A 17,131-nucleotide genomic window follows, 5' to 3' on the forward strand; every position below is an offset into this window, starting at 1 on the left:
CTGGCGTTCGTAAATAATGTCTGGCATCGTGATTTGTGGGCGGCGCCTGCTCTAACGGACACTCCTAGTGTAAGAGCTATTAGTGAATAAGCGGACCGTGGCGTGAAAATTAGCAGAGCTTTTCGTTCGTAAGCGCTGTTCGCCATCAGCTGGTCCGCCTTCGTGAATCACATGTGACACGCACAGAGCGAAAGAGGGGGAACTGACGCCAGCTGGCAACAAAAGAGCGCTCCACACTCGCCGTAATGGCTGCGAGCTGCGCTGGCTAACGCTCCCAGCATTACACAAAAACATAAATACCTAATAAAGTGGGTGGGAAAGCGACCGCCGCTGTAGCTCAATTGGTAGAGCATCGGACGCGTTATCCGAAGGTTGTATGTTCGGGCCCTACCTGCGGCAAGCTAATTTTTGTCATAATTACTATATTACTACAATTAAAACATGCAAGTAACGTCCCCTATACGTTCCTTGGGTTCATTGTCTGTTGGTTTCATTGAGTTGTGGCTGACAAGTATACAGGGGCGATGAAAAGAAATGCGAACAGAGCGGCGCCTGAGTGTTCCGCTGTTCGCATATTTGTTTTCATCGCGCTCTTACCTCGGTCACAATAAAGAGACACCAGAGTCGTCCTTAAGGTAGGTCACCACCTTAAAAAATGCATTTTTTGAAAAAGAAAAAAATAAGATTTTCAAGCTCCCTGTCTAGTCAAGAATATTTAACAAACCGAATAATTTTGAGCCGTTCGAATGTTATGACCATTTTCCCGATCCCTCCTAGACACATCAGAAACCGAAGTTGAATGAAGGTTTCTGATTCTACAACACCTGCCATCTCGTCACAAATGTCTTTTCGTATACATATTGCGCAATGCTAAGTTGTCTAAGTGCGTTCTAAAGCTCGTGGAACATGATGTTTTCGATTTATTTTAAACTTTCCTCTGCACGGCTGCGGTTCTCTGTTTAAGTTGCGCGCGTTTTCGCTCTGTTGTCGGTGCGTTTTCGTATGCCATTTCGAGCTCTTGGACTTAGTTCTGGCCTTTCAAGGAGAAAGTTATAGTCCCTGTCGAAGTATAGGACAAAAAAGAAGTCAAGTTAGGAAAGAATATTTCACGCCAAGGCGCCAAATGCGCGCCGTCCGAATGGCGAAAATCTTTTTGAGCCGTTCGAAGCCTGTTTTGCTGAGTTTCTTTAGCTGTTTTGTTTGATCGTCGCTGCCCATTCGTCGCTGTTGAACCGTTCAGCCCGATTCGCCCGTGCGACCAAGAATTAGCTCCTCAGCGAAGAGTGCTTCGTCGTCACATAGCAGCCAGCAGTACCAGGTCGAACGGCGAAGTTGAATGAAGGTTTCTGATTCTACAACACCTCGCGGCCAGTTTGTCTCGTAAACACCGCACATCCTTCTTCAAATGTCTTTCACACCGACGACGTCGTCGAGGAGATAGTGGCCATACCGCGAGCGAACATTGTTTATATCTCGCAATGCTAAGTTCGCGCAGTCTAAGTGCGTTGGCGCACTGCGAAGGAAAAAGCTGCTGGTGAAGGGGAATGTGGACACCGCCGCAAGCCGTCAACAGTAGGCCCCATCGCGCGTGGGTTTCCGCGAGGCCGTCCGCTGAAGTACGGCGCGCGCAGGCTGCACATGCGTAACCGGGCAAGGCGAAGTTTGCAGCCGTGTCGGCCGCTGTGTTATGGACGATATGAAGTGTGAATCCGCAACATTCTCACGAGTAGGTGAGTCATCAGTGGCTTGCGTACCTTTCTTTCCTATCTAGGATGCTGCTTGGGAACGTTGTTCTCGTCGTTTTTCTTGCCGCCAACGAAATACCGGGAACAGAGGCGTGACCAGGGCGACACGCGCAAGTTCTTACTATTTAGTGAAGCCGCCCACTGCTGCCGCAATTTAGGCGACGAAGGAAAACGAATGCAGCGCGAACATGCCACGCTTGCACTCATCGCGTGGCGTATACATGCATTGCGGACACACGATTGCACCTTAAATATTTCTCTTCCGCTGCTTGTTCGTTCACCCGTACACGACACAGTGATGACCAGATGACTTGCTATGCGAATGCAGTAAATTTTCTGCCGTGGTAGTCACTTCGTATCGGACACAGGCGCATAACACAGTCACACAAACGCGTACCGAAGCAACACACACACAGTACTGGCGCAGCCCAAAGCACGGAAGTTTTTCCGATTTACCGACGCCAACCCATTTCTTCTGCAATTCCGGCGACGACGGAAAGTATACAGCGAGAACAGTCACACTTATCCTCGCGCGGCGTGCTGTGCTGCGGGCACACATCACGCCTAAAATGTTCCTTTTCCGCATTGTTCGTGCACCCGGCGACAAGTATGGCCAGGATCGGTTCGATAACCATTTCCGGCCAGACAATCGCTTTTTAGCAAAGAAGGGCCTAATTCACACACAACATCAACAAGCAAGTTAGCGCGGGAATGAAAACAGACCCCTGCAGCGCACATACATGGGTGCATGCGTGGAAAAGGTGTTCCCGCTCTGGAGCACGTGTCAGTTGGAGACGCAAAACGAGCTAGATAAAAAAAAAACACGTGCTTCAGCTCGCTCAAAAAGAGATTGTGCCGCTTCCAAAGTAGGTCCCAAGCTGTAAGCTGTGTGAATTTCAGACATATTGAATGTTTCTTTATTACATGGAAATTTGGTCCAAATCTTTAAAGCCTTTTTTCTCAAAACACGTTTTTTTTTGTATCCTACGGTTACGCAAACATTTCCTTCTAATAAATATTTTCACATAAAGTTTTGCGTGCGATTTCTTTATAGGCGGAACTGTGCATTCAAGCTGAATGATTGAAAACGAGCAGTAACTTTTTGTACTATGGCCAATTTTGTGCAAAACAAACATGCCAAATATCAAATTTATCAGTCTTTTTACGATAACGCGCCTCAGATTAGAGACGTGGTGATCGCGGAGGTTAGACGCACAGGATATTGTCGTCACTATGTACCTGCCAAGTCGCGTTTGAATCGCACCAACCATTTTTTAGTCATGACTGTTGGCGCAAAATGCATATTTTGGCACATTTCGAGTTTTACAAACTTTATTTTTTACACTTTTAGCAATTTCATCATTTTAAAGTATAGATTTACCTAAGCCATACAATCCAAACCATAATTATAACATTTGGACAACAACAGTAAAAATTTTTCTCGAAGGTGGTGAAGTACCTTAACTGTATCATGGAATACTCTAGTGATCTTTTTATTACCAGCAAAATTAGAATCGCTGGAAATGATGCGAACAGCGGAGCGCGCAGATGCCGCACTGTTCGCACATCTCTTTAATACAATAATTGTTGAGGTTTTACGTCTCAATACCACGATATGATTATGAGAGATGCCGCAGTGGAGGGCTCCAGAATTTTCGACCACCTGGGGTTCTTTAACGAGCATCTATATCTAAGCACACGGACCTCTAGCATATTGCCTCTATCGAAATGCAGCCTCCGCGGCTGGGATTTGATCCCGCGACCTTAGCGTCAACAGCCAAGCACCATAACCACTAGACAACTATAGAGAACCGCGGCTGGTTTGTTAACGCTTCTTTTTATCGCGACGGTACGTCGCGAGATTAACATGCATTCGCTATACCATGCAGCTCTTTCTAAATGAGCAGATGTCTTGTATTTACTCTATCCGCGTCTGACCTTATATACCTCCATTATTTAAGTGCGAAATAATTTCAGCCCACGCGACAGAAAGTTATTAACGGGGGTAAATTTCTCAGTAAACGAAAACAAAATTGTGATAACGTTGAATTGTGTTACAAAACAAAATACGTGGAACTGTTTTCTTGCAGGGTATAGACTGCTACCGGGGACTTAATCAGTGACTAAGGCTCATCATTATTTCCCCCCCTTTTTCTATCATCCGCGCAATGTCTCCACATGCATCGAGCCGTATAACGAGGGAAATGAAAGTATCGATTCCACTTCGATCTCGGCCACTTTTCAGTGTGTAATATGCCATGCATTAACAAGTGGATATGTGTCTTCGTTTCTGTGACGACGAAATAAGTGAGAATCCTCATTCTTCTTCTTCTTCTTCTTCTTCTTCTTCTTCTTCTTCTTATTATTATTATTATTATTATTATTATAGTTATTATTATTATTATTATTATTATTATTATTATTATTATTATTATTATTATTATTATTATTATTATTATTTGTACTGTAAAATTTTATGTGACAAGATTGGCCCGAGTCCTGTCCAAATGCTCATTTCCTGCTTGTCCATCCATCCGTTGTAGTGCTGACATCGGCTTCGTTACTGAGACAAGCGTCATGCGCCAGATGGTGCGCCGTATATCACAGAGTGTGCGTTATTACAGCGTTATCAGCGAGTATTACTGGAATCCTGGTGTTTGTGCTGCACCGACACCTCGCACGTAAAAAACGCGAACGAACAGGCCACAGAAAAAAAAAAAAAAAAAAAAAACGAGATCGTGGTGTTTTTTTGTGCGCTCCTCTGGACACCTTCCGTGCAATACGAGTTCGTACGCTATACGTTAGATGTGAACTACTTGTCCTATACTACGTATGAACAGGTTCGTGTGCTACACTGCTACACACACACACATACACACACTGTATCTGATTGTTGATCCATTCCTGTAATGACCCTTCTAGGGTTAACACGATTAATAAACAAACACACGTGCACAGACACAACCCACGTAGCACATTGATTTTAAAGAATTCAGAAGTCCCGTCATGACATGCAGTGACGCAGCAGTAAACAGTATAAAAAAAGGTACTCGCCCTCGAACTATCAATTGCTTCATCGCGTGTACGCAGAAAGGAAAGCGCTATGTGTCAGCTTTATCTGCACAACCTGCCTGTCCTGTCCACCTGTCCTGTCACGTTTCCTAATTTTGCATGCTCTCTAAATACCTTCGAAATGGATCCTTACCAACTCGCCCAAGCTTCAACCCTTGCAAGCTACATTTTAACGCGATAGCGTTAGAGAGCTCGTGTCGCAGAAATTCCGCCGTCGGCGTCGGCACCATTGGTTGTGAGCGAAAAATCAACCGTGAGCGACAAATCGAGAGAAAAGCAAATAAAATAAAGAATAAAAATTTCGGTCCCACTGAGGATCGAACACGGGCCGTTCGCGTGGCAAGCAGGTGTCCTACCACAAAGCCACGATGTTTTTTTCTTTCTTTATTGCCTATGTACATACCAACGTTTATAGATACTATTTCAGTTCCGTATCTCCTCGCGGCGCGCGTAGGGAGGAGGCGGCCTGTCGCCGCACCCGCCACCACAGCGCTGCAGTCGCGCTTTGCGCTAGGAGAGCGAGGGTCGTCTGCTAGCACGAAGGGCTTCTTCGCATGAGCTATTGCACACGGCCGAATGAGAACTGCGCGAACACTGTACTTGGTCTTTACTCTCCTTCATTAACATTAATTGGACATTTACACCAATTTGTGCGCGTTATATTGCTCACAAACTTGAAAAGACCTGTACAGACACGCTTCGCAGGCGTCAGTTTTGAGCAATGACAACGTGCTCGCTTCGCTCTGCGCCTTTCCATGTCTGTTTCGTTAAGACCACACTAGTTTGGCTATTGAGCATGCTCCAAAAATACGAATTTCAAACGTAGAAAACTAAGGGTTACATAACATCTCTCAAACGCGGGGAAATTCACAACATTTTGTAGTACGAATGAAACATTGCTCTATCAATATACTCGAATTATTCGCCGAGAATTTTTCGCGGTTGGCAAGCGTGTCCCGGATTTCGCGAGAACTGACGGACACGTATCATTTCAGTAATTCTAGTGCGTTCATTAACATGAAAAAATGTGGTCTAGCCAAGAGCACACGATGTTCTGTGCGTAATAATTTTGCAACTTCGCGTTATGTGACGTTTTTGAAAGCCTTGCATTGTACAAAATGATTATGCGCATTTGTATTGTTTCAAAACGACAAGCAACATGCATTTTGGTCAATTAATTCGAACATGGTGGCATCGCAAGAAATATTACATTGTGAAAGCAAACCGAGATCCTTGGTGTGCAAAATGAACGTGGAAATTTTTTACACGCGTAGATACTGCACAGCATTGTTGGCAGGCAGTAGCATAACCAGGCATTATATTCGGGGAGAGGGGGGGCAGGCCCGTAGCCAGGGGAGGTGGGGCCTAGGGTCCCCCCGCCTCAAAAATTTTGAAGTATGTGTTTTTACCAAAAATAAATAATGAAAATAGGTGTTTTTCTCAAATAGTCAAGGTTTTCAGCAAGTACCCCCCACCCCCGAAAAAAATTCCAGGCTACGGACCTGGGGGGGGGGGGGGTCAATCACATTTTTTGTGTGTTCGTGCGTGTGTTTGTATGAGTGCGTGGATATATACACATGCAAAATCGAAAAATATCGGACGAGGAAGTTTGACCCCACCCTCTTCCTGGCTACGCTTGTGTTGGCAGGTTTGCTGCCAGCTAATTTTTAAAACTTGCTTTCTTGCGCTCTCGCTATGCCCTAATGGTACTGCTGTTTTCCAAGCATTTGGCTTGCGCAAAGAAGTGCATGGGAGTAAATAAAAGTGAAGCCAACAGTGTTTGTGCTTCTCGTTATAAGAGCATTAAGCACACCCCAAAACAGGTAACCAGAAAATGTGTCCTTGCTAGCATGCTTGATAGCACGCTCTACCGTACGTGCTTACGTGCAAGCAGTTTCTCTGAAAGGCTACCACTGACACATTCGCGCACAGTGACCAGCATGGACTCAAGCGGCAGGGAATCCCGCCTACCAAGGGCATCGTATTTGCAGACCTCGCAACGCGTTGTTTTCTTCAATTTGAAAGCCACGTAGCGTGCCAGGTAACAAAAGGCCGTTGCTTCTGGTAATGGTGCACAGTACCCACGGTCGTCAGACGCACCTGAGAGGTCACGGAATGGCATGGACATAAGCTGTTGGCACACTTTCTCTTTCATCGCATGTTTCTGGACGAGGACCTCACGACGCTTTTTTTTTTTTTTTCCACAGATGCTTTCAAATGCACTAAGCAAGGTACAAGTGGCTAAACTTGGTCGCTATGGTATATGGTCTTGCATGTTTTGCTCCGCGGTTTATCGGCGTGAGAAATAGCTCGCACCCAGCTTTCAAGATGCTGCGGATCGGGCGGCGGCGCAAAAAAGTGCCGCCTTTCTACCCGCTGGCACAGCCGGGCACAAAACAAGTTGGCATCGCAAAGGTTGAAAACTGCTTGACTTCCTGTGGCAAGGAATACTCGGTTGCCTGAATTTACCGAAGTCGTCGAGAGTAACCTCGCGCATGCACAGCCAACACACCCAGGAAAAACATTCCATGACAGTCCCACACGCGGCGAAGCAACTACGGGAAAGAACACGTGTGCCATGGTAAAAGTGGCGGCCGCCTTCGGCGGAGGAGTTACGGAACTGAAAAAGTATCTATAAACGTTGGTACATACTACAAAGCCACGATGTTACTTGCAGCTGCTTCAGAAAAAAACACTACATAAATTTCATGTGCCGTTGTCAGATGGGAGGAGACGCGGCGCCCGGAGGCACTTTGTCCCAGAGTTCTACGATACTCATCAACCCATCATCATCCATACGTCTATCCCGGCACGACCTCCCCCCCGGGTTGAGGAGGGGAAGATTTGTTTCGGAAAGACGGTCCCTGCCCGGACAAGGGGGCTACCGCTCGGCGCAAAGCGCCAAACAGACGTAGCCAGTCTCACGGCCCCACGCCAGAGAGACTCGGCCATGGGGCTACAGTTTGGTGCGGCAACTTCAGTCGCCACACACAAAGCAGACGTACCCAGGAAATACCGCGCGGCTGGAAGCCGGCGGGGTCCTACCCGGACGGGGGGGCCACAGTTCGGCTCGACGAGTCCAATCGTCGCGCACTGAACTGCAACCACATTGGGGCTACCGTTTGGCGCGGCAACCTTGGTCGCCGCACCCAAACTAGACGTACCCAGGGAGTACCGCGTGGCCGAAGGCCAGCGGTGTCCTACCCGGACAAGGGGGCCGCCGTTCGTCGCGGCGAACAGAGTCACCGAGCACAGAACAGAAACGACCGACGTGGACCTCGTGGGTGGAGCCCAACAAGGCGACTGGATTACCCGGGCGCATGCAAAGGACGGGTAAGCAACAGCGGAGACCTCGACCGTCATCACCGCGGTGTAGCAACCGAAGTCGCATGCACCCAGACCGGCTCGGGCTGTTGGTTCCGCAAACACAAGTGACTGGCACGCTAGGCCAGTTCGGTGTACCTTAAAGGGAGCCATCATTAAAAGGTGATGGTGATCTGCCCTCCTGACTCACTAAAGATGACTGCTGGACGGTGCCAGGTTTCGAGAAACTTCTTAACGCCAAGGCGCTGCCGCTCCCGGTGGAGGACAAACCAGATCTCCTTCCGCACTTTTGCAAGTACTTCGTGAAGACCCGGCCGCCTCCCATCGAAAACGGCAGCGCACCGTGCCACCCAAACTTGGTAAGAGCACTCGACGAGAAGTAGCACGTACTGGTTAACCGCCTGCGCAGGCAGGGGATTCAAGAACCGAACGGTTTCGAATGGAACTCCGGGGTGGCCATACAAGCATTTTGTTCGACAGGTGTCACGACGAAAACGAGCCCATTCGGCGACTTGTAGGCGCATTTGGGAGGCCATCAAACCATATCGAAAAAGGCCGGGATAGTGCAGCCATCGCCGCTAAGAACACACACTAACTTTCAAACAGCTCTAAAAATGGAGAACTATGTCCATCTACCGGAAAACATATCAACAAGCAAACAGCAAACGCTAGAATGTGCTGCCATCTGTGAGGCATTGTGAGACTCTTCATGGCCTCCGAGATGGCGAGCGCGCGGCGTGTATCTTGGAAGCCATGCGACTCATGCTTTAGATCAAAAACCTGTAGGTACCATTCGCGCGCGCGCGCCTGTGTGTGTCTGTGTGCGTGCGTGTGTGTGTAACACTACACATTAATAAGGATGCATTTAGTGGTGGAAGTGCGCACTAGGGGCCGGATTTCGCTATTGCGTTCAACTCTTAAAGGCGAAGCTTAAGGGTCCCTCAATTTTTTCGTCCATACAGACTTGTTTTTTTTTTTTTTACTTTAACGTGCCTGCACGTGTCCAGTGTAATTTTCGCATCACTCTGCTGCTACGATGAGTACCGCCAAAAGTTTCGGAAGGCAGGAGCTCTCAGCTTTTCTAAGAAATGTAACGGGAGTCCCCCCATTCATAAGAAGTACTTGCGCTTGATATGCATGTGCTCCAGGGTAAATTCCAGCCAAGCCTGACGTCAGATTTACTATAGCAATGGTGGGTGGTCAATGGCAAGGGACACCTGCAAAGAAAAAGCTCCCTGAATTAGGCCATTCGCCTCGTACCCGCAGAAACCTCTTAGGCTATAACTGCTAGTAAGCGACAGCCTAAAGCAATTCTGATGCATCACATGCCATTAGCACAGGTCAATGGTATATAGCGCTTACGACCGAACGAAGAGTTTCGCGAATTCGGCCCTTGGTCTTCGTCGGTTTGGTGACGCTCCGATGCTTCAAGTCGAGTCTGGCGGCTGTTTCGGCCAATCGGGTACTAAGCAGTCTGAGGCAATAATTATTGCCGATTCGCTTCGTGTCTGTGCCCATTTAAACTCTACTATACGTCGTATACACTGGGGCCAAACTCACAAAGCTTCTTGTTCGTCGTAAATCAGGATAGGCTTAAATTTTAAGAACATTTTCTCACGTAAACGATTTTTGCGAATATACGCGGCCCTCGTGTACAGATCGGCAGCACTTTTTTAATGTGTTTAAATGGTTTCGGATCACTTTGGCATCAATTTCACATTCAGTGAAAATGGAGGTCATGTCGGCGGTCACGCCGACATGACCTCCATTCCGTTCGGTACATTCCGTTCGGACATGCCGTTCGGTACGTAAATATGTTTTCTCTGAATTGCCAGGCGCTGTATGCGAAGCCGCGCGTTTGGCGGTTCACCTCGGTTATACGGCGGCCTCATTACATTCGGTCGACTTTTGGAGACTCATTACATCTAATGTTCGCGCGACGTTTAATGGGCACTCAGAGGAAACCAACTATAGGTATACGTGTGTTAACGTCACATTTCGTGTAACGAAATGTGACATTAACGAAATGAGACGGCGAGTTTTCTGAAAACCTATATCGTGAGTCGCACTCGGATTGTATTATTTTGGTGTGTGTTTTAAGTGCTGGCATTTGAAATTTCGAGTGAAACTGTTTGTAAGAAACAGTTTTACTGGAAATAGAGAAAAAGGTTGCACAAGCTCCGCTGTTCTTTTTTTTATTTCTTTCGTTGTGCGGCTTTATCTCCTTAGCATTTGTCCGATACCGCTCGTTGTCGAGCACAGGCGTATATAACGGGGGGGGGGGGAGGGGCAAGGGGGGCGCTAGCCCCCCCATTGAGAAAGCTTGGGGGGGCAGAGCCCCCCACCCCCCCTCACCCCACTTTCGACAGCAGTCATTGTCGGCTGTAGACTGGGAAACTAACAAGTGAGGCAAAGTTTTACTTGAACGCAGCAATCGCGTAATCATATATTTAAATTACTCCTGTACGATTCTCTGAAGACTATCATCCGTGTCTCATGACCATGCACTGTACGGCTCTCTGGGGTGCGGGCTGCCTATGCGACGCTCTCGCGCTTTGCGCTCCAGCATTGCAGAGGAGACTACAACTCCGCAGGGTCTCTATAACATTAGAGCAATCTGCCTTGATTTGCTTTTTTCTGCCTGGCCTGTAATTTACGTAATCGGTGACGCAAATACGTGTGGGAACCAGCAAACGTTTTATGAACCGATTAAACGCTCTTCCTGTTTCAGGAAATTTAGTTTCTTTCTTTGAAAACGAATCGCACCGCCGCTGCTCCATATCCAAGCTGCTGTGAGTTGATGAGTGTGCAGAAGTGTCGAGTGTTTTAGTTGCGCCGAGCCAGGAGAGCTGAAAAAGGTTCCCGATTTAATATCTGATTAAACTGCTTCACCTTGCTTATCATATGGCAGCCTACAGCGATCGCGGCGGCTTGTAACAAGGCGATAAATAAGGCAGTTAACTCGAGCACATTGGGCAGCCCAGCTTTCAAGATTGCCCCGTAACTTGATCTACCTGACCGGAGAGATGATCAGTGTCTGCAGTTTTCTGGACTAAGAAGACTGCCCACCTGCAAAGGCTTGTGTCTTTTCCTAATAATGTTTATTTCCCTCTCTCCCTCTCTCTCAGCATGGATGAGTTCACAGAGAGTTGTATACGCGCAAAAACAGCTCAACATCGTTATACTGCGACTGAAAGTATCTATTATGCGCATATGAATTCATCTCATCAGCTGCTATAAGTAGCCTCTGCCAATGTGAATAGCGGGAAGCCTTGTTGAACTTACGCTCAAAATGAGGCACTGTCCGGCTATTCCAAAAAAAAAAAAGTTATTGTTCAGCTTTTAATCCGCTTATGACGTCGCGTAACAAGGACGCGATTTTATGGCGCACCGAACATTTTTCACGAATAGCGAAGAACCAATGATCAACAATATGCCGCATTGAAAATAGTTTATTATCTTTTTTTTACGTAGTCGTGCATAAGTGGTCAGCGCGCGACGGATCACTTACGCGTCGTTTGTTGCATCGTGTTACAAGCAGGTGCTGTGAGCATGACCCAGAAAATTTCGACCAATCATAAACAGCCAACGAGCTATACGAAAAGAAGCAATGCGGGATAGTTTCACTACAGTTTCACGCTATAATGGCCCACACCGTTTCAAAGAAAATTTGAGCTTACACAGTTTACGTGGGCGTATTTACTTGGAGGGGCCAGAGGGGAGTAGTAAAGGGCCACTTCACCTCTTTTCCTCCCCCACCCGGCCAAGCTGTGAAAAGTAGGAGGGAAAGGAACGACACCTAGTATATAAATTTGTAATCATTCATAATCTTATATATACAACCAGCCCAATGTGGTTTCCATAAAAATTAATCGACTGAACTTGATCTTCTTCAGAAAGACTGTTACAGTAAAAAAAGTTGGCACTTGGCTTATTTTGAAGACTCCTGCGAACTACCTAGCTTTGTCATGCACATGCTTTAGTGAGCATTTAAAGTGTTAAGAGTCATAGCAGGTCCTTCATACTCATCGTATTTACAACGCCAAACTGAGACTGCGAAGTTTGCAGATGGAATGTTCAGATGAAGAACAGGTTAAATGCGACTGTAATTTTTAAGATTGACGGTAGTTTTCCATAAGGCTATTAAACGCTACTGAGTTGTCCAGCCTGCACAATCTGTTTGTGCACCTTGTTCCTTGATTTCAGGCAGCAGTTTTGAAAAGCAAATTATCTCTCTGTCTATAAAAAAATCACGTCAAATTGAGAGCAAATGTAGTTCTCTCTCTCTCTCTCTCTCTCTCTCTCTCTCTCTCTCTATATATATATATATATATATATATATATATATATATATATATATATATATATATATATATTTATTTATTTATTATATACACACGGATAGGTGAGCGACGCTTGCCCCCCCCCCCCTCCTTCCCCCAGTCGCGAACAAGTTGGTACGCCACTGTTGTCGAGTAAAGTTTATGAAACAGTGAGGGAAAGAGAAGTGAAATGATAGCGAGGCCACGCAAAAAAAGAGAGAGAGAGACTCAACAAAACATTTACGCTCATCGTGGAATAACGAAGAGCCCAACAATGTTAGACAGTAAGAGCCCAACAATACGGACAGTAAGAAGAAAGAACATATACAGCTAACAATGAGTCACCAAAACTGCGCGCGCAAAACAACAAGAATCATCTTGTCTAACAGATCATTGTACTCTTCATCTAGCAGAGTGATTGATGGATGACTTATACAACTTTTGCTGAATCTTATAAAAAGGGCTTTGGATATTTCGCGCGTGCGCTGATCAACATGTGTGCGTTTTGATAATGGTTTTCTTAAGGTAGGGCACGCAACCACATGATCTGCAATGGGCTATCAAATGAAACGGGACAGTAGCACTCGAAAGAGACAGCTCATGCTCTCGTAGGCGTCCGTTAGGCAACGCCCCGTTTGGCTCATGTATTCGCTGTCGCATGATTGGGAAATGACATAAACCACGCCTGTAGCGCAAGGTACTTATTTGTGCACGTGACTGCAGGCACATTTGTTGCCTTTCCCTGCCTTCCGACGCAACGCTCTATCTAACAACGTTCTATCTACTGAGCTGAAACGCTGGAACGCGTCATATACGGGGTGTTTCAAGAAATGTGTCCAAAATCCTCAAAAATCAGGGAAAGGCGATATTTGTTTTTGCGTTCACAATTGCTTTTTTTCTGTAGCCGCAGACATATTACGATCGCCAAAGACATCATTTGGTTCAGTAATTGAGAAAGGTAAATGAATTAACTTTTAATTAACCGAGAAAGAATTAACTTTCTAATTAGTGGAGTTAGGTGGTTATGTCAAACGGGAGAATTGAAGTCCTTCATGCGGAGAACCCGTTGCAGGTTTGCGATTTTGAATAAGCGGCATCTAGCAAATAATTGCCAAGTAATGAAATTCACCAAATTCAGCGGCGAAACCGAAACCGAAATGCGGAAGAGGGCTACTGCCATATTGTTCTCAGACGTTCAGAATGAGTGAGCGTCCTACACCTCTGTAATCGTTGTCTTGGACAGTGACGTCATTCTGGTCGTCTGCTTGTTGCGCTCATCGGTGCTTCGATTTCGGTTTCACCGTTGAATTTGGTTGAATTTAATAACTTCACAATTATTACTAGAGGCCATTTTTTCTATACTTCAAAGCTGCGATGGGTTCTTCGCATGAAGTACTTCAATTCTTCCATTTGACATAACCGCCTAGCTCCACTAATTAAAACGTTAATTATTTGAACTTTCTTAATTACTGTGCCAAATGATGTCTTTCACCGTCTTAAGATGCCTGCCACTACAGAAAAAGCATGAAGGCAGCGAACAAATATAGCATTTTCCCGATTTTTGAGGATTTTGGACACATTTCTTGAAACACCCAGTATGTAGGAGCGAAAATGGACGTTACCCATAGAATCAGTTTGAGTTTTTCGCTATGCTACCCACGAAAATGTGGTCACGAGTGCCGATTAACGGCTCTGGTCAGCAGAATGCGCCACATTCTTCTTTAGAAACATGATTGTGCCCTATCGTCTATTCGTATACAGATGACCAACCCCTTCGCGCACATCGTGATTTGTTCTTATATTTATAGCGTCTCTTGAACGATGGAATCACAGAAGTATGGATGGAAAGTCACCATCTGACTCCGTCTGAATTTGTAAATCTTCGTTAATTGGGCGGCTGACAGCGATAAATATTGTCTCACTTTGTGTCGCCTGAATACATAACTTATCTGCAAAGGTGGTTCCCACGTACCTACCAGTGCTGAATTTTAAGAAAACTCTAAAACCCAATTTCGAACACCCGGTATATGTTTAGAATACTACAGAGGTTCTTTTTACAAATCTAAGTTTACGGTACCTTAGCAGATACGGCGTTTTCCTTGGCTGTATTCTATGGCTCAGGCCATTATTCTGCTACTTCTCTCCCAAGGAAGATGGTACATCTGTCCCATCTTCGGATATATATTAGCCAAAGTTCAATACCTATAAGTGTATATGTACCCGCGGTAACTGAAAAAAAAAGAAAAAAGAAGGTTGCTCTTGCTTAACCAATTCTTAAGCTTCGCATGGTCTCCCCGAGACGTTTCTATGCATTTAGTTTTTTCAATTGTATTTCGCGCAATAAGCGGCGAGTTCTTGCCCCACAGGAGTTGTACACTAGAGACACTGTTGTAAATGCTAGGTTTCAGTACAATACCTTTCTTGCATTCCGCCTCTGTTTAAGGTTCGACTGACGGGGCTAGAAATAAAACCCACGACGTCGTGATCAACAGCAAAATGCCATGACTACTATGGCGTGGTAGCGTGTAGGTCAGTCTACATACACTATTGCAATTACACTGTACTAGGTAGCAAAAACGCTGCACACAAGCGGGGATCGGTATAGTAAACAGTGGTTTTATGATACCCTGGTTCAACGTTGAAAATTACCGTAGTTACCTCGTAGTTACAAACAGAACTGCTTTCGGTAATAAAACAGAAAGAGGTGTGCATATACTGTGAAAAGTCTCGCAGTGGGCTAGTAGGTTAGACGTGCTATGGGCACTTCCTTTCTTCTTGTATTTTCAGTACCTTACTTGTATTAACGCTTGGTGCACTATGTCTGTGCGTACTCGCTCCAGTCGGATCTTTTCTTTGTTTTGTAGATTAACCTGGGGCTACTCAAAGCAGACCCCATACCTGACATACACAAAGAACACACACGTTGGAGCCGTGGGAGGCGCGACTGTCCAGCTCTGACCTGGCCGACCAGCAAGCGCTCATCGACCAGGTTGAACGGGCGGCTAAAGCCAGTGGGGCCCTCGACAATGGCTCAAGAATAATTTATGCTTCACTAAAGTTTTCGTCTTCTGTTCTGCACGTTAGCCATAGTGCGTATATCCTGAAAGAACAGGAAAGGCGTTCGCCTAGTAGCTGTCGCAGCTTTTGGCATGACGCCCACCTATCTACTGTATACTAAGAGCATACGTACTACATGCGGTAAGGGGAACAACAACAACGAAAGGCTCTGAACTAAGTAAGAGCTAGAGAGAAATGTAAGGACGCTGAGGGCGAACAGATTCGATCAGCCGTTGACGTCAGAGGTTATCAAGAGGGAGTGCCAAGCATATCGGAAAGCCGTGCACGCCAAGCGTTGGCAAACACTAATCTTCGCTCGCGTAAACAGAACATGTTTTATGCTGGTTCTGTCAGCTTATGCATGACAGTTGGTAGTGCAAGCGGACGAAGCACTTCACTTTGAGGGAGTTGTAAAGAAGAGAGACCGAGGCAGGCATGTTTGCAGCATTCATCGAGTTATGCAAGAGTGCTGTTGCCGCAAATAACATCAGCACTTTTGCACGCTGTTGATCCCAGGAGCAGAAGCGCACAGCGTCTCCTTCGTGTTTATTCTCTAAGCGTATTCATGCCGACTCGACGAGAAAACTGTCCATCTGTCCGTCCCTCTGTCAGGTAAGATGGTCACCGCCATAAAGTAATAAATGAAGAAAGTCACAAGGACCTTTATGCATTCGCCTAAGACGACTGGAAGGCGGAAGCCATAGATGCCGCACGAAAGCTTTCCGCACCCAACATGGTTTTGCACTGCCTCCGGGATCGGAGGAATCGGAAGCTTTCTGTACCTTACGTGGTTTAGCAGGGCCTCCGTGATCGGCCCACGTTTGACCAAGCGAAGATGTCATGTGATGACGTCATCATGTGACGTCACATGAGTTGACGTCATAGTGATATCATGATGATATCATAGAGTGACGTCATCACATGATTTTTTTTGATCATTCGTGTTGCCGACGCCGACGCTCACTCTTCGTGTTTGATGAGGCATCTAAGGTTTTCGCATTAATGAAACAGAACAATTTTTTAAGGGACACGGTTAAAACCAGGGCCCCCATGATCGAAAGGCGAGCGTCTTAACCACTTCGCTACACATCCACACTTAGAGAATGTTAATATATCTGAAACATGGAATGCGTTGTAACCGCGGTGCAAAATATAAAAAGAGAACACTTTTTTATGAAGGATTCGTTAAATTTCGGGGTATTGGAATGAAAATCTTCGCTAGGGCAACGTTTAAAGCCGACATCGAGAACTCTACACATCAGCAAAATTTACACATTGCTAAAATTAAATGCCAATCTCATGTATCGGTGTTCGTGAGATGCACCTTCTGACGATGCGTTCCAGACAGTAACGAACGCTGGAAATAATATCGAAGACGACTTGCCGATGCCACCCGAAAATAGCGTTCTAGGGATGGTCGCAGCCAGCAATAAAACTGTGACAACTCCCGAAGGAGCTGCTGCGTGGATTTCTTTTTCTTTGCAGCTGCTGCCATGCACACGTACTTACGTACATGCACTCCTGTAGTGAGAATGACTGCCTCCCTGCCTTCACGCTTTGATAAACGCTCTCAAGTATCAAAGGAATGCAGCACCTGCTGCTGCAAGCTAC

This window comes from Rhipicephalus sanguineus, chromosome 1, assembly GCF_013339695.2.
Source record: "Rhipicephalus sanguineus isolate Rsan-2018 chromosome 1, BIME_Rsan_1.4, whole genome shotgun sequence".
In the NCBI taxonomy this organism is placed as follows: Eukaryota; Metazoa; Arthropoda; class Arachnida; order Ixodida; family Ixodidae; genus Rhipicephalus; species Rhipicephalus sanguineus.